At 31.9% G+C, this 20,000-nt stretch overlaps 1 protein-coding gene across 1 annotated transcript in view; it reads right to left on the reverse strand.

The window, feature by feature from the left end:
* Window positions 1-20,000, reverse strand: part of LOC124955801 (cadherin-87A) — a 139,658-nt gene that overhangs the window by 78,929 nt on the left and 40,729 nt on the right. The gene's annotated exons all lie outside the window — the stretch shown is intronic.

The following is a 20,000-nucleotide window of genomic DNA, read 5'->3' on the forward strand; positions in this document are numbered from 1 at the left end:
TTTCGTAGTTGTGAGAAATGCAAGAAACGCGAAAGCCGACGCGTTCTCTAGGATTTCATATTCTTCTATTTCTCTCCCTCTCTCTCTCTCTCTCTCACACACACTCTCTCTTTCTTTCTTCTTTTACTTTATTTCACTTTTTATGTCCTACAGAAAAATCCTTCCAACGAATGAATTAATCCGTGACACGCTTGTGGCTGGCAGGGAAAATATTTCCCAACGAAATCACTTTTTGTGCGTTTCGATCCAAACGTCCACGCGGGCATTGAAAATCCGGCTTTAAAGTACAAATCCGTATCGATCATGACAAATTCGGCATCGTATTTCAATTTATGCATTCATTTTATTATTATTATTATTATATATATATATATATATATATATATATATATATATATGTTTCTTTTTATTTAATGTTACATTCACTGAACCATAAAGATGTAATGTGGTGGAAGAAAAACAAAAAGAAAAAAGAACAAGAATCAATACAATAATTTTGTTTTTAAATAAAAGGTATCCTACTATATATATATATTTTTTTTTAATAAAATATATTTATTCAATTTTTATTTAAATATATTCATATCGTAAATTTATAATTTTTAACGTTGAAAGCTATTACGTTTATATTCAATTTTAACTTCGACGTGTTTACGTAATAATAAAAAATAAACGTAGTACAACCACATTTATTGTATATATATATATATATATATATATATATATATATATACATAAATTAATATTACTTGTTTATTAAGTTATAGTTGTTATCATTAATTTTAATCATTACAATTATCGATCGTGTACGCGAATAACTAAAAGAAAAAGAAGAAGAAGAAAAAAAAAAAAAAGGAAAATATTTTTTATTAAATCATATTTATAATCAATTTAAAATTATTCATCATCGCAGCTGTCACAAATTGAAAATTGACGTGTATGAATAATGTATGGTCGAGGTACAGTTATATCGAATGAAAGAAAAGATCTAAACATATGTAATTCAAAATGAAATAAATAGAGAGAGAGAGAGAGAGAGAGAGAAAGAGAGAGAGAGAAAGAGAGAGAAAAGAAAATGCGATAAATCGATCTCGAATCTGAGTGATATATTACTTCGAAAAAAGAAAAAAAAGAAGAAAAAAGAAAAAAAAAGAAAAAAAAAGAAAAGAAAAAGGTTAGCATAAAGAGAAAACATGGTCCTAGATCTCGAACTAATTCTACCTTTACAAATCCAATCTACGAGCGAATATTAAAGACCTACTCCCTCCCTCCCTCCCTCCCTCCCTCTCTCATCCCAAACGTCCCTCGTTCTCGTTGTCGTCGTCGTAGTCGTCGATATATCGGTTTATTGGCTTTCCCTTCGAGATCGGTATCGCTCACGTCGCTTACAGCCAGCAATTTTTACTAAAGAAATCCGACATAATCCGATTCGCTGTCATTTTCTGTCTGGTGTATTACGAATCGATGATATCGTATTTCAAATTTTTACGTTTATAGTTTCTTTCGAAGCGAATTAACCTTTTTTTCACTTCGAACGACGCATATATACGCCCTCGAAGAATGTACGTTCACACAGATACGATATATATATATATATGTGTGTATGTGTGTATATACATATATATATATATATAAACACGTCATAGAAAAATTTTAACACATATATATATATATACACCTTTGAAAAATTTACACTCATACAGTAACAAACGAGCGTGCACACGTATGCAATACGTCATCGAATTAATCACGCTCAGACACGTACGAAAAACGAAAGAGCGCATATATACGCCATAAAAAAAAATAAAAAAACTCACTATCCACAGATATACATCGTGAATACTACGTAAACGTCAGCATCGATAATTGTCATCGATATCGTTCCATTCACAGAAAACACATTATTTCACTAGCGTTCCGGAACGAAAGGGTTAATGACTCTTGGCAAAACAATTCTTTTCTACCCAATAATTTTACCGAACTATAACAAGGGGAAAAAAAAAAAAAAAAAAAAAAAAAAAAAAAGAAGAAGAAGAAAAAAAAATAGAGAAAGTGAAAAAAAAAAGAAAATGAAAGCTACATCGGACCTCATTGAAATAATTACGTAATTTGAGGTAATAATAATAATAATAATAATTTATAATTCCATTATATCTAGCAGAACCGAGATCTCCATAATATTTCTACTCGAGCCCGTTCGATAAAAAAAATATTTCGAAAAAGAAAGAAAGAAAAAAAAAAAAAATTCTGATTCAAATCGCCCATAATATCTTGAATCGGGTTGTATAATTAATTGAAAAAAAAAAAAAAATAATAATAAATAAATAAATAAATAAATAAAACGAAAAAAAATAATTAAAAAAAATCAAAATAATCCCAATATAATACCAACAAAATTTCTCACTATCGAAATTAATTCCAATAAATATTTTCAATCGTAAATATCCGTGATATTAATTTAATGTCGTTAATCGCACGATTGAAAAATATAATCGAGATGAGTAGTAGTCAAAATATATATATATATATATATATATATATATATATATATATATATATATATATATATATATACACATATATAACTGGCAACAATTTTTTTTTTTGCACTTAACGAAATTCCAATAATCATTTTTCTCAATCGATCTTTGTGCAGCAATTAAATCGATTTTGTATTTGATCGATCATAATCCTGTCTATGATGGTTCTATAATATTTCAAGAAATGAAGAAAGCAAGCGCAAGCGCGATCAAATGATGGAACAATTCTGGTGAATGATCGGCAAACCGAAGAAACTCGGTTGTGTCCAAGGAATGTTCTCTGGAATGATCCCTGTCACTTTCCATTGGGTACGCCAAGGAAATGACGTATAAGGAAACAGGGATATCAAAGTGAATCCAACAAAGATATAGCATGGATTTGTCCAGCGAAAGGGACCTCCTCAAGAAAACCTGAACTACCATCCAAGACGATTTGTTATACCAGAGAACCCACCATTTGCAGAACAAAGCTTTATCATTTTTCTTCGTCAATGTCTTTCTCCAAACCTCACCCCTCCCCTCCCCACACTCTCACTCTCTTTCATTCTCACTCTCACTCTTTCTCCTTCTCTGCATGTCCATTTTTTTTTCTTTTTTTTTTTTTTTTTTAAATAAATAAATAAATTATAACGAACGAATTTTATTAACAAAACTTTGATTTTTTGTTTCATTCTTTCATCAATTCTCCTCGTCAATCCATTTTCATATCTTTCTGTATTACTTTACTATTCTTAAAAGTAAGAAAAAAATTGTAAAGCCTATCTCTCTCTTTCTCTATCTATCTATCTATCTATCTACCTCTTTCTAAATTTCTATTATTTTTTAAGATAAGACAAAACTGATTAAAAAAGAAAAAAAAAATAAACAAGAAAAAAAGAAAAAGACAAAAAAGAAAAAGAAAATTAAAGATTATTAAAGAAGCAGCATAAATTACTAATTCCTATCTCTCTCTCCCTCTTCCTCCCTCTCTCTCTCTCTCTCTCTCTCTCTCTCTCTCTCTCTCTCGTTTTACACGTTTCTCGAGAATAAAAAAGATAGAAAAAGAAAAAGAAAAAGAAGAAGAAAAAAAAATATTCCATCTCACGAAAAATATTAAAGATGAAACATAAAATTCATGAAATATTAAATAATAATAATAATAATAATAATAATAATAATAATAACAACAGCAACAACGGAAGAAGACGAAATTTTCGAGAAAATAACTAGTTCCTCTTCTCCCCCCGCCCCGCCCCACCCCTCCACCCCCCACCATTCTCCCAGTAAATCCACGTAGAGTTAATCGTGAGACCCAACGAGAAAGAGGATAAAATAATAATAAGACCACGCGTATTCATTCTATCTATGTGTCTGACTGTGTACTTCTGTAACTAAGTAAGTACAAGTGCATATATATATATATATATATATATATATATATATATATATATATATATATATATATATACATATACATGTCATTCTATGTGTTAGAGAAGCTTGCCATGCAGTGCTATCTTTTACTGCTTAAAAACGCTGCGTCAAACCTATTACGAGGGAAGCTTTGGAGTAACGAGTAGATAATATGTAGGAAAGAGTGAGATAGAGTTCCAGGTAAAGAGAAAGAAAGAAAAAAGAGTAAGAGAAGGAGAAGAAATGGGGATGGAGGGGGAGAAAGGAATGAGAGAGAGAGAGGAAAAAAGGACGATATCGTGGTAATGTCCTTTCTGCAAATTGCACCTAACCGTGTCTCTTGTGCCAGAGCTTCGTCACCGCTTTTCAAGCCTCATAGTTTTACTATACTATAGACACGTTGAAGATAATGGAGATGCTGACTATATATATATATATATATATATATATCTTCTACTCCACTTAGAAAATCCTTTCATCAAGATCACAATCAATCTAAACGTTTCATATCATTAAACTTTGATTTGTAAAATGTACTTAACGTTAAGTTAAATTTATAATGATAAATATCATTTAGCGAATTGTTCGTCGTATTGATATTTACATACGTGCAATATCATTTAAGAAAAGAAAACGAAATAATTCTCGATCGAAATTTTATTGAAATTTTTCATCCAAAATAATAATTAACTCCTTTCTCTCTCTCTCTCTCTCTCTCTCTCTCTCTCTCTCTCTCTCTCTCTCTTTCTCTTCCATATCTACTGTTTATTGCAATTATTAAATATTATCTTCATGAAATTTTTATAGACTTTCTTTTTTTCTATAGAGATTTACAAAGAAATTTTTTGAAGAAGAAAATGGAAAAAAAAAAAAAAAAGAGAAAAAGAACAAGTTATCATAAATAATCATTAAATAAATCCAATTCAAACGATCAATATCTTGAAACTATTATCGATCGCCAATGGATATCTTATAAATCTTATTTATAAATGAATAAACGTACGTGTAACATGTAAAACTCTTTAAATACAATTGAAATTTTCCTGAAAAATATTATCATCAATACGTACGAACAAAATCAGATATTTAATTCAATTTCACAATCAAAAAAAAAAAAAATATATATATATATATATATATATATATAAATATAAAATGTATGTATATTGTGTATATTGTATTATGTGTAATGTGTGTATAACGTAAAGTAAATTTAATAATCAAACTTATGTATAAACATAAATATACGATAAATATATTTATAAAAAACGATAAATATGAATATATGAAGAAAATGATGATAGATTTGAAAGGTACATCGAAAGAAAGCAAAGGAAAAGAAAGGAAATGAAAAGGAAAAGAAAGTGGAGGTCTGTTATCATAATTACAAAGTATTCGCTCGAATGCCTTTCACGTTCTGTAAACTTTTCCCTTATTCTCTCTCTCTCTCTCTCTTAGGGGATATCACAGTCGACGGTTACTTGGCAAATTAAACGTTTTTAAGCCCCTCAAAGGCGGTCGAGTTAATATCCCGAGAGAAACTTTCATCCTTTCATTCCCTTTTCTCTCTCTCTCTCTCTGTCTCTCTGTCTCTCTCTCTCTGTCTCTTTCTCTTTCTTTTTCTCTTGTTACATTTTCGAAGGACAGATAGAAAGATACATACACACACACATACAGAGAGAAAGAGAGAGAGAGAGAGAGAGAGAGAGAGAGAGAAGGACGAATCCAATTCGTACTGGAGTCAGAAATATTAAAAGCCGTCGTGCGTCACGTTGACGTATTGGCTCGTCGGAAGTGCCGTCACGTATTTTCCACGACGTCCACGGCTCAAAAACAGATGTATAACGTGAGTTTTAACAGCTGACTGGTTGACTAGCTGGCTGACTGACTTGCTTCCGCAACAAGAGTTTTCCTAAGCGCGCGTCTTCCTGTCAAAACGTGTTTATAATCTACCACGACTAAGAGAGACGGAGAGAGAAAGAAAGAGAGAGAGAGAGTGTAAATTGACAGCTGATTAAAATTAAAAGAAATTCCATTCTTCGATTATATTCATCATAAAACGATTTAATTATATTCGATCATAATAATCATTATAACGAGTATATATATATATATACATGTTTTTTTTTTTTTTTGTTAAATGACAAGAGGAGACAGAAAACAAAAGGCTGTTCGAACTTCTTCCTTTTTTATTTTTCTTTTTTTTTTTTTTTTAATGAAAATTTTTTATACGAAAACATATCATACCGATGGTTAAATTTGAAAAAGGAAAGGAAAAAAAAAAGAAAAGAAAAGAAAAAGAGAAGAAAAACTATTCTTATTCTTCCTTTTTTTTCTTTTTTTCTTTTTTTACTTTTATTTGTCCCACAACAATATCACAATTAGACAAATGAAAATGAATTCCACTTAAAAAAATCTTGTTCTCTTTCTCTGCTTTTGTTTATTTTTTTTTTCTTTTTATTTTTTTTAAATAAAAAGAATATATCGATCGATCAATCGTAAATTACGAGGAAGAAGCAAAGGATAGCTTTCAAGATATTCCGAAGGGATCTAGCGTTCGATCTTCCGAGAAAATCGTTCGCCGATGCAAATCCTTGCGGCACCGTGAAATCTCTCTCTCTCTCTCTCTCTCTCTCTCTCTCCCTTTCTTTCTATGTAGAGACCTTACGCGTTACGTCGATAGGACGACGCGGAAAAGCGTTTGTAAATTACTCCCAGAATGGCACTTAAGGGATTACGTTTCCATATCGTAAACTTCTACATGGTTGGGAACGATCTAGCATTTTCTCTGCATCCGGAATCTTCTCTCGCCCTCTCTCTCTCTCTCTCTCTCTCTCTCTCTCTCTCTCTCTCTCTCTATCTCTCTATTTTTTTGTTTCATTTGAATTATAACAAACGAATTATTTGTCTAAGACTAACGAATTGCTACAACGTTAAAAATTGCCGAAAGAAGGAGAAATAAAAAAGAGAAGAAGAAAAGAAAAGAAAAGAAAAGAAAAGAAAAGTAAAAGGATGAAAAAAGAAAATAAAATTCACTTTTACGCTCCGGCATTCTCTAGATAAAATACATGTAGGAATAAAGAGTGCAAACAACGTTTATGTATATCCAACGAATAATCTTTTTACGAGTCCACCATGATTTTACGTTTTATATCAGGCGAACGAGAAAAGTGAGAGAAAGATAAAGAGAAAGAGAAAGAAATTGACGAGGAGTGGAGACAAAATTTCATTTTCCAGTCTATCCACGTGTGTACGAGTACATCTACGAATAATATACACTTCATATATATATTTATATATATAATACATATATATATATATATATATGTGTGTGTGTGTGTGTGTGTGTGTGTGTGTGTGTGTGTGTGTGTGTGTGTGTGTGTGTGTATAGGTGAAAAGGCATTAAAGAGCGGGGATCTGAATAAGTAACGTCTGGCGTTGGTGGCTTCGTCGCATGTGTTTGCTCGTGCAATCAAATGCCTATGTATGCGAATACACTTTTAACATATACATATACATATACATATATAGAGGGGGAGATAGAGAGAGAAAGAGAGAGATGACTAGAAGAGGGGTTTCAGAATAGCCAAAAGCACAGTCGTCCTCGTGTGCCCATGAAAATTTACGCGCATGAGCATCAGCCTTGGTTTCCGGTTCGAGTACTTCCTCAAATTTGTATGTACATATGCGTCAGTTCGTATATGTGTGTGTGTGTTAGAATAAGAGGAGAAAGAGAGAGAGAGAGAGAGAGAGAGAGAGAGAGAGAGAGAGAGAGAGAGAGAGAGAGAGAGATAGAATGCTTTCATCTCACTCAATGGACTCCCTCCTTCCCTCCCACTATTCTCTCTCTCTCTCTCTCTCTCTCTCGTTCTCGCTCTCTCGTTTTCGAATCGGTAAGCTCACAATTTCACACGCACAAATTTAATCCACGTGGAATTTCTGGGTCTGCGATCGACTGGTAGTAGCCAATGGTAATACTGACATGCGTTGTCTGCCTTCTATATATATATATATGTACATAGGACATCGATATACATATATATATGTGTGTGTGTGTGTGTGTGTATGTATGTATTCATATATACATAATACGAATACCTGTATCATGTATCGAGAATTCGCCTTTGAACCTGAATAGATAGTAAAGCGATTATTGCATTCGGATTCGGATCGGTTCGATCGAAACACGATTATACGACTGTCTACCGTTTCGTATGTATGTATGTATGTATGTATGTATGTATGTATGTATACATATATATGTATATATTCTTATGTATATATGTATGTACAATATTCCTATGTTCTTGCCAATGCGCGTATCATTATGACGTCAAAATCGATTTCGACCTAGTCCACGTTTAACATTAATTCTCGAATGGAATAGTTGATATAAACTATGATTTTAATATAAATATTTATTGTTTTAATACATACATACATACATACGTACATGCATACATACATACATACATATATTGTTTAGATAGTATTTAAATTTAAATTATGTTACTTTACGTTTATGAAAGTTATACGAAAGTTATTGTTAAGAAAACGAAAAAGAAAAGAATAAAATTATGAATAAAAGATTATCAATTCTATTTTTTTAATACATACATATATACATACATACATGCATACATAACACATACGAGAAGAATATATATATTGTTTAGATAGTATTTAGATTTAAGTTACGTTACTTTACTTTTATGAAAGTTATACGATATTATTGTTAACATGTTCCGTGCCATGTGTACCACCGGTGGTACACGTTAAACTTGATCTTCAGGCCACATGTACCACCGGTGGTACACGCAGTCATTTTTTTTTTCTTTAGTCAAAATATCAAATGGCCTGAACGATAAGTCAGACAAAAATGGCTTGGCACGGAACGTCTTAAGAAAAAGAAAAAGAAAAAGGAAAAAAAAATTATCAATCGTAATGAAAATACGATTGTGTTTCTCTTTTCCTTTTTCTTTCTTTTTTCTCTTTTAAATGAAATTTTTAAATATTCTAATAAATAGAATTGGAACATCAGACGAATAGGTATATATATATATATACCTTATAGGTATATATATATATATATTATAGTCGGGACATATTAGTGTTGGAACATAATCGAGCGAAAGAGATTCGACTGTTTAGATCCTGGCAATTTCACTTCAACCCCGTTTTACTCACTCACTTCTCTCTCTCTCTCTCTCTCTCTCTCTCTCTCTGCATCCCTTTCTATCTAATCGTCGAGCGATAAACAAGCTCACCTGTACAATTGCAAAGCGGCTAAAGCACAGGGACGCAATTGCAAGAAACGAGATCCATTAAGCGTAACAACAGCGCGGTAACGCTCGTTCAGACTCCTGCATCTGAGAGCTAGCCCAACTCGTAGAAAATGACTTGGCTACGATGCAAGGAGAACGTTAAATGCATATGTATCTATGTATGTATATATGTGTTTCACACAGAGAAACTTGTATATGTATAGATATATACGGGACATTTGTGTATTTGCACGCATACATTTTAACATACAATGCTTCGTGCAGTTCACTTTCGAGAGTCACAGGACCCCATTCGTATATAGTATTTGCCAGCCTAAACGTTTTCCTCGTTCTGTTCATTATAACGATAAGTATTATAGGAAAATAATTATTATATTCTCTCGAGAGATCGTTCAACGTTCAATCAATTATAAATATGATTAACGATGTATTCACGCGTTAATAACGCTCGATATTTTTTATCTTTTTTTTTTTTCCTTTTTTTCTTCCTTTTTTTTTTTTTTTTTTAATTTTTTTTTTTTTTTTTTTGTATTTTTCTGTTTTCTTTTTCTTTTTTTTTTTAGTCATTTGTATTTTTTTATATTTAATGTTTTGTAATTCATTTTTCCTTTTTTTCTTTTTCAATAAAGATTAATTCAATTAAATCGTAAAACAAATGTCCAAATCTTTCGGATCGTTTTTAATTTTACAAAACTAGGAGAACAAAAAAAAAAAAAAGAAAAAAAAAAAAAGGAAAGGAAAAAGAAATTTTGTATATCGCAATTTAATAAAATTTAATCCTTCGCGAATAATTTCCAATTATTCGACGAAAATAATATTTCGAAAATCGAAATCATTTGTAATCTAATCTCGGAAAAAAAATTCATCGTATATTTCGTACATAAAAAGAAAAAAAAAAAAAAACAAACAAAAAAAGAATTAAAACAGAAGAAAAAGAATTCTATTAAAAAATGAAAAAAAAAAGAAAGAAAGAAAGAAAGAAAGAAAGAAAGAAAAAAAGGAAAAAAAAATGGTGAAAATATTTTTGAAGATAGATAAGATCGTTAATGGAATCGTTAATTAGATCGAGATACTCGCGCATTCACGTAGTAAACGCGTGATATAGGAGTACATATATACATATATATATATGTATATATATACACGTTCATATATCTATATATACATACATACATACATACATACATACATACATATATACATATATATACATATATATATATACATTCGATTGAAAACGAACGACAACACGATGTAGAACAACGATCGCGATTTTTGTTCGAATTTAATTAGCGACTCGGATCGAAACGGACCTCGCAAAGTTTGCACTCTACTGAGCCCCGATACGGGTTGCAAATTTGACACGTTCGTCTCTCTGGTGCGCGTTTGAACTGCCATCCCATAAAACTTCGAGAGAGAGAAAGAGAAAGAAAAAAAGAGATAATTAATGCCATCAAACGAATTCCTACGAAATTTATAAAGTCCTCCCCCCTCCCACCCCCACCCCCTTTTCCGTTCCTATAAAGTCTTCCTTATAAAGTTTTAAAGTCCTTCTCCTCTCTCTCTCTCTCTCTCTCTCTCTCTCTCTCTCTCTCTTTCTATTCCTATTCATTAAACCACAGTAATATTAACAATAATAATAATATTAATAATAATAATAATAATAATAATAATAAAATTGATAATAATAATAATAATAATAATAATAATAATAATAATAACAATAATAATAATAATAATAATAATAATAATAATATTGATGATAATAATGATAGTAATAATAATAATAACAACAACAACGACAACATAGATATATTTGAAAATGAATTTGTAAATTATTATATATTTTTTGTACAAAGATAAAAAGAAATCAAATATATTCTAATAATTAAAAAATAACTTATATTGCATAATATAAGTTATGATAATTATTAGAATATATTAATAATTATCATAAATCAATGCGATCGATGACATGACATAAATGTTTCTCTTATATCGCTTAGACATGTTAATTTTTTTTTCATTTTTTTTTTATTTTTTTTTTTTTTTTTTTTTTTTGTAATAACATCAAGAAAAAAAAATATATACGGCAAGGAGAGAAAGTTTTTATTTGAAGAAAAGCGAAAAAGGAATACGAACAACAACAACAACAACAACAAGAGAGAGAAAAAAAAAAAAGGAGACAGAAAGATGAGGAAGTTTGATGTTCTTTCCAGAAAGAGTTTTAATTTCCATTCTTTGATCCTTTCGCTTCCTGCAGTTTGTGCAGGAGTTCTCTCGTCGAAAAAAGAAAAAGAAAAAGAAGAAAAAAAAAAAAAATAATAAAAAGAAAAAGGAAAAGGGTGGAGGGATGGAGGGAGGGAAAAAGAGAAAAGGAAAAGAGGGAAGAAATAAGAGAAAAAGTGGGAAATAAAAAGAAAAAAGAAAAAAGAAAAAAGAAAAAGAAAAAGACACACAGAAAGAGGAAAAAAAGAAAAAAGAAAAGAGATAAAGATAGAGGAGAAAAGAGAAAAAGAACAAACGAGAAGAAGAAAAAGAGAGAGTGACTTCCACGTCGATGGTCCACGTGCAGGCTCCAACAATCCAACTAGCTATCTTTCTCTTTCTCACGAAGATGATCGTCTAAGTCTAAGGAAAAAAGAAAAAAGAAAAAAAAAGAAAAAAAGAAGAAGAAGAAGAAGAAGAAAAAAACAGGAAAAGAAAAAAGGAAGGAAGGAAGTAAAGAGAAAGAGAAAGAGAAAGAGAAAGAGAAAGAGAAAGAAAAAGAAAGGATGACAAGGACGAAGGATAACAGGGATCAAGTTCCTAGTCCGATCCGTGAGAAACAGCCATATCGATCGGACATTGCGCATGGAACTCGAAAGCGTTACGAATGATCGCTTCTTCTTCTCATCATGTATCTCACTCTCTCTTTCTCTCTCTATCTCTCTTTTTCTCTCTATCTATCTATCTATCTATCTATCTATCTATCTATTTCTATCTCTCTATCTCTTTCTCCCTTACTCTTTCAAGAGAAAGGGCTACCAAGTTGGGACAGGATTAGCCTGTTAACAATGCGCCAAACTCCTCGGGACCCATTGTGCATTATTGCGAAACTTTTCCTGGTTGGTGGAACCACCTCCAGGGAGGTGTTTCTCTCTCCCTCTCTCTCCATCTATCTCTTGCTCACTGTTCTTCTTCCTCTACCTCACTCTTTCCCCTCCACCCCTTCCATCACCCACTCCAACCCTCTTCTACCTATACTTCTCTATCCTTCCTTCGACCCTTCGAGCGAGAATTATTAGCTTTCCGTTATACTAGTGTCAAGGGAACGACGATGTTCGCTTGCTCGCTCGCTTGCTTACTCTCTTCGTTTCAAGGTAGCCAGGTTGGTAGCTAACTTGCTTGCTTGCCTGCCTGCCTGCCTGCCTGCCTGCTTGCCTGCTTGCTTGCCTGCTAGGTTAGTACCTAGCTAGCTAGGTAGCCGGCTAACTCTTGCTTGTCTTCTCTCTACTTTGTTAAAACTCATTCCTTCTCTCTCTCTCTCTCTCTCTCTCTCTCTCTCTCTCTCTCTCTCTCTCTCTCTCTTTCGCTCGCTCGTTCTCGCTCTTATAGGTGAGCGTCGTTAACCCACAATTTCCGTTTTAACTTAGCCCTCGAGAAGCTTCATGGTGTTTAGCCAACTGAAAACTTCAACCTGCGTTCTCGTATATTATAATAAAAAAGAAAAAAAAAAAATAGAAAAAAGAAAGAAAAACAAAAAGAACCAAAAGAAAATTAAATTATGTGAAAAGTGATAATAGAAAAAAATATTTAAAAAAAAGAAAAAAAAAGAAAAGAAAAATTGAAAAATAAGAAAGGAAAAGAAGAAGAAGAAGAGAAAAAAAAGAAAAAAAAGAAGGAAAAAAAGAAAAGTGAAGGCAACATTTTCTTCCTATTCTTTTTCTCTTTATACATTTATCTCTACGATTTTTAATCGTAAACGACGGCCAACCTGCATCTTCTTATAATACTTTTACACATAACCGCGCGCTCGCTTGCTAATGTAATATTTGCGATATATATATATATACGTACACACACACACACAAACACATACATGCATACATATGTATTATATTTAAATATTAATATAGATATGTGTGCGGAAAATGAAAAAGTAAAAACCTGACCCGAATAAAACCCAAGACATTTCTAGTTTATGCTGAAATATATCCGGTCGACGCAACGCAGACATCATCATCGTCGTCGTCGTCGTCGTCTTGGTCGTCGTCGTCGTCGTCGTCGTCGTCGTTGTCGTCTTCTTGGTCGTCGTCGTCGTCGTCGTCGTCGTCGTCGTCGCGAATGAGAGATGCATGCAAATTTAACCGTTGTGCTCACTGAAAAATTCTATGCATTCGTGAAACGGTCGCGCAGAGAAAGAAAAGTCGATATATAGAGATAGAGAGAGAGAAAGAGAGAGAGAGAGAGAGACAGAGAGAGAGAGAGAGAGAGAAGAGAAAGATATATATATATATATATATATATATAGAGAGAGAGAGAGAGAGAGAGAGAGAGAGAGAGGAGAGTCTCTTAAGTTTTCTCGCTAGAGTTTCGCCTTTTATTAAAGTTCATTGAGTTATTCAATGCTCGTACTACGAGTTGTAAGTTACAGAACCGAGAAAGACTACCATTCAATTTTATTTATTATCATTAATCAATTTGAAGATATCGACAATTTCTTTTTATCTTTCTCTATTTACTTACAGGAATATCCATCAGTAAATAGTAAATACGATTATCCGTATTATTAAATTAGTTTCAAACTGATATAGAGTTAGAGAGTTTAATGTCCAATTAATACTAGACATTAAAATATTTTAGATATACATATATAATTGAAAATATATTTCAAATTAATCACTCTCATATCAAATGTGACAAATTTCTTTTTTTCCTTTTTTCTTTTTTCTGCATTAATTTTATTCGATTTTATTTGACGTTCTCTCAGAAACATTTCTTTTTTCTTTTTTTTTTTTTAACTGCATTAAATTATTAAACAATCGATAATATATTTGTTTAATTTTATATAAAAAAATAAATGTAATAATAATAATAACAACAATAATAATAATAATAATAATAATAATATATATATATATATATATATAAATTTATTGTCTAATATATTGACGTAATTTATATTTAATTGGATCAACGTCTATAACGAGAATAAATTCGATAAAATTATACACAGTAATTTGTTCTGACGTTTCTCCTGAAATATAGAATAGCAAATGCTTGAAGCTCTCGCCTTCGTTAGAAGGCGAAAGTCGATCCTCATTTAATTGCCATACGTTACGTAAGTTAATTGTGCGAATTTCCACAATTGCCAACGCTGACTTTAGTAATTATCGTAAAGGACCGCGTACCACTTATATTACATTTACATATACAATAATCAGGTAAAGATGATGGGTAGGGAGGGGGTGGGGGGATGGGAGGAGGAGGAGAAAGAGAGTCGTCAACTTTTTCAGAATTTCTCTATGGTTATATTTCAATATTTAATATTATTCATTATCGTATAAATATGTCAATGAGAGAGAGAGAGAGAGAGAGAGAGAGAGAGAGAGAGAGAGAGAGAAAGGAAAAGAGACTAAAAAATTAAACGAATACGCATATATTTACGAATATACGAATATATATTTATTAATTAAGCTTTTATTTTTTTTCTCTCTTTTTTCTCTCTCGTTTTTATTCAGAAAGGCGATAAAAAGAGAGAGAGAGAGAGAGAGAGAGAGAGAGAGAAAGTAAGAGAAAGAAAAAGGAAAAAAAAAGCAAAAGGCAAAAACCGTTTTACCTAATTAGCTATGAAAGAAGTAAGAGCCTATACCTACTCGATCCAATTGAAAGTCAAATTTTTTTTAACGAGAAGCACGAGAAAACGTACTTATTTATGCTTCGAATAAACGAACTTTTTCAAATATCCTTCAAATACCTCTCTATCACTGTGCGGCTTATATGTGCCTGTATATGTCTGTGCATGTGAATTCGTATCCATTAAATAAAATTTTACTTGTTCTCGCGGTCCCTTTTTATCGCAATAAATTTTAAACGATGGAAGACCGTTCATATTGCGTATTCAAAGTAAAAAAGAAAAAGAAAATGAAAATAAAAAAAAAAAAAAAAAAAAAAAAAAAAAGAAAGAAAAAAGGACATAGAAAAAAGGCAAAAAAAGAGAGGAAAATAAGAAAGATAGAAAAAAGAAGGAAGTCCAAAATAAATGGCACAAGCTTCCTCCATCTCTCTTTTTCTTAACTCTCTCTCTCTCTCTCCCTCTCTCTCTCTTTCTCTCTCTCTCTCTCTTCGATCCTCTTCTTGCCAATACTCTTCTTTTTTTCTTTTTCTTCTTTCTATCTCCTTTCGTTCCTTCCAATGAATATCACGTAATTTAACTTCGAGAATTGTAAGCAATAAAAATAAAAGAAATTTCGTTGAGACGATAATCCAACGAAAGAATCTTTTTAACATGCATAAAAGAAATAATATTTAAGAAAGAGAGAGAGAGAGATAGGGAGAGATTGAGAGAGAGAGAGAGAGAGAGAGAGAGAGAGAGAGAGAGAGAGAGAGAGATGCTACTGTTACGTATATGTGTATATGCATATATTATTTTGGTCAATAATGTCAGTATTTGCATTATGTTAGATCTAAATAAACAATACTTAAAGGACTTGTTACAGAACTTGTTACAGGACTTAGCCAAAAGCTTTTTATCGATTCGTAAATATTATCCCGTTTTCATAACTTTTTCATCGAGCCCATTAAAACATCGCAATTTTCCGAGCTAAGTTTGTAGTTTTACAATAAGAAAAAAAAAAGAAAAAAAGAGTACAAAAAAGGATCAATTTACAAAATTCTCAAAAAAAAAAAAAAAAAAAAAAAAGAAAAAAAAAGAAAAAAAGAAAAAGAAAAGAAAAATAAGTATAATCGATTTTTAATATCACTGATCAATTACTTTTGCCGTTCCTCTTTCATTTCATATTTATGTTACTTCGAATTCCAATAGTAATACAAAATCAATAGTATAGTACGGAATATACCAACATTATTTATGGATCAACTCAGTACTATATCATTGAAATTGGCGTAGTAAAATAGTAGTATAGTAGTAAACAAAATTATTCATTACTAATTGGTGGAAAGAGAAAAGAAAAAAAAAAAAAAAAAAAAAAAAAAAAAAGGAAAAGAAAAAGAAAAAAAGATAACATAGAACTCCGTCGCAATTTAATTAAAAAAAAAAAAAAAAGAAAAAAAAAAAAAAGAAATAGAATGATGATACGTTATCGGAGGAATTAAATGCAATAATATATTTTCAATAATTTCTTTAGATACATTTAAGAAAATAATTTTCATAGATCATCGAAATAAAAGAAATTTCTTATAATGTATAAAAATGAAAGGGACATTTTTTCTCTCTTTCTTTCTTCTTTTTTTTTCATTTTCTTTTCCTTTTTCTTTTTCTTCTTTTTCTTCTTTTTTTTTTTTTTTTTTTTTTTCTTTTTTGGGAACTGAATAACTTCGACGACATTTTTCTCGTTCTTTTTCTCTTCTCAGCACCGAAAAAGTCTTGGAGAAACAGCTGGAATGCCAATATAAATGGCATAAGGGAAAGAAGGGAAACTAAGTGGTTGCAAAAGAAAACTCTAGAAAAGCATTTTGCGTGTAGGGAAAAATTCCTTATTGAGAATCGAACGTGAGTTTTACGTTAGTACGAAAAGAAGTTTTTACTTGGAGAGAGAGAGAGAGAGGGGGAGGGAGGGGGGGGGGAGAGAAAGTTGAGAAAATAATCGAAAAAATTTCTAAGTGAAAAAAATAGAGATAGAGAGAGAGAGAGAGAGAGAGAGAGAGAGAGAGAAGATGACAAAGGTGAATAAAATGAAATACAATGGAAAATCAATATTTAAAAATTATTATGGAAAATTATTAAAGAAAAAAAAAAAAAAAAGAAACCTCGATCCAATTAAAAATGATGTCGTTAAAGAATGAATAAAAGAAAAAACAAACAAACAAACAAACAAACAAACAAAGAAGGAAAAAGAAAAAAGAAAAAGATAGAAAAAAGAAATCCTTTTCTAAGCTCGACACAATTACAATTATTTTACCAAGATCTCCAAAAAATAAGATAAGATTAAAAAAGGATAACAAAGAGAAAGAGAGAGAGAGAGAGAGAGAGAGAGAGAGTAAAAAAGAGAAAGAAAAGAAAAGAAAGAGAGAGAGAGAGAGAGAGAGAGAGAGAGAGAGCGACAACGGTGCCAGGATAATAACGACGTCGTCGCTAATAAAAAGCGAAACCGCCAGAAGGAAAGTAGCGCCATTTTGTCGGCTGAGAAGGAAAAAGAGAGAGAGAGAGAGAGAGAGAGAGAGCAAAGGAGCGAAAGGTCCGAAGAAGAATAAAAGAAAGAAAATTGTGTCCTCTTACGAAGCATCTACGAACGAAGCTCTGATAGCGGTCCAGGAACGTAGAAATAAATAGAAAAAGAAAACGAGAATGGTGGTAAAAAGGATTAAAAGGAAAGAGAGAAAAAGAAACAAACAAAGGAAAAAAAGAAAGAAAGAAAGAAAGAAAGAAAAAAAAACACACAGGAAGAAAAGTAATAGCAGGTGGGTGGGTGGGTCGTTGGGTGTGAGTTGGAAGTTAGGAAGGTAGGTAGGTAGGTAGGTAGGTAGGTAGATAGGTAGGTAGGTAGGTAGGTAGGTAGGTAGGAAGGAAGGAAGGACGAAAAGGAAAGAAAATTTACGACAGTCGGTCGTTCGCCAATAGTCGTTCGAGATCTCTCGCTTGCTTACGATTTCGCGAGAGATTGAGAAGAAGCTTGATAGAAGGAAGGAGAAAGAAGAAAGAAAAAGAGAGAGAGAGAGAGAGAGAGAGAGAGAGAGAGAGAATGGGGAGGAACTGGGGGAGAGGGAGGAAAGTTGTACTCGGGGGTAAAACGGAAACGCTTATCGTTGAATTACGAGAGGCACGCGTTTAAATTCCGCGGACAAAGAGACGATTTAAATTAAATGCTCGCCTTTTCCACGTCCACCTCCATCCCTTCCCACCAACCCTTCTTCTTTCACCGCTACTTTCATTTCCACGAACGGTTCTCTAACCTTCCTCCCAATGCTTTACCTGCGTGGACCTCTCTCTCTCTCTCCCTTTCTCTCTCTCTCTCTCTCTCTCTCTCTCTCTCTCTCTCTCTCTCCCTCTCTCTTTCTAAAGGTTAAAGTACGAGACGAGTGTTCCCTATTTTTTTCCCCTCTGCCCTAACCGACTATTTCACCTTTTCTACACATCTCGTGTCGACTTTCCTTCTTTCTCCCCCCCCCTCTCTCTCTCTCTCTCTCTCGTTCTTCACCATTTCTACTTCTTTCTCCTTCTTCTCACTTCTTTTCCTCCCCATTTTCCTCCTCCTCTTCTTCTTCTTCTTCTTCTCCTTCTTCTTCTTCTTTTTCTTCTTTATAGTAGTAGTAAAAGACGTTGAAGAGTCTCAAGAATTGAAGAAAAAGTCGCGAAAATGTGCACTCAACCTCGAGAAACGAGATTTCCTTGTCGCGATAAAAAGCTTCGAAGCAGTTTCGAAATACCCAAGTTTTTAAAATACTTCTAATCTCGATAAGTTAAAAATATAATAATAAAAGAGACAACGAGAGAGAGAGAGAGAGAGAGAGAGAGAGAGAGAGAGAGAGAGAAAGAGATAATACATTTTTCTAAGCAAAACATTACCAATAAATATCTTTGTGTGTCATGCAAGAATCTAAAACGACGACACGAAGTAAACTTTATTGGGTTATTAACTTTCAAAGTTTTCTCTTTTATATAACTATAGGTCCATTATTTATTTTTTTTTTTTTTTTTTTTATAAAATTCAATTATACGATAGCGTATTAGGTATAATCTAATATAAAATTTATTTATCAAATTATCGTAAACGATAACGTAAAAAGTTATAATAATAACAATCCAAAAGATTACATTTTAAAAGAAATTAGAATAGATTTTCTTTTTTCTAATGTCATTTTTTTTTTTTTTTTTTTTTTTTTTTTTTTTAACTAAGTAAGTATTTTTACTAAAGGGATCCACAGAAATGTGATTTCTTTTTTCCTCTCCTTCTTTTTTTTTTCGTTATTCAAGAATTATGATACGAACCCTACGATAAATCGTGATCATCGTTCTTCTTATTTTATTTTTATTTTTTTTTTTTTTTTTACGTATATATATATATATATATATATATATATATTCTTTATTTTTTGTTTTTCTTTTTTTTTCCTTTTTCGAAAAATGACAGAAATCCTATCTTGCCAATCCCGGACTCGATAAAGCAATAAATTACCTTATCGACATTACGAAGGATCAATTCTAATGAGTATATATTTTAACCATTATTTGTTTCCTCTTCTACGAAAAACAAAGTAATACATTCGTTGGTTCTTTTTTTTTTTTTTCGAATAGATAGAGGAAGTCGAAAATAAAAAGGAAAAACGATTTAGCACTGTTCTTTTCCCTCTATCCTCGTCTATCTATCTACAATTCCTTCGCACTCTTTCCCTAACCACCCACTATCACCCTACCCACCCCCAAATTCACCCTCTACCGCCCACCATTTCTCCTGAGAGAAATATATTTGGTCGAACTTTTCATACTAAGCCAAGTAGGAAATATGTCTTTCTTTTTTTTTCCCCCCCTCCCGAGTTTTCCACTTTGGCTCGCCAAAAACAAAGCTTTCTAACGTGCGACCAGTTTTCAAAATAGCATTCCTCTCTCTTCCTGGTTAGGTCA

This window comes from Vespa velutina, chromosome 19 (assembly GCF_912470025.1).
Source record: "Vespa velutina chromosome 19, iVesVel2.1, whole genome shotgun sequence".
NCBI lineage: Eukaryota > Metazoa > Arthropoda > Insecta > Hymenoptera > Vespidae > Vespa > Vespa velutina.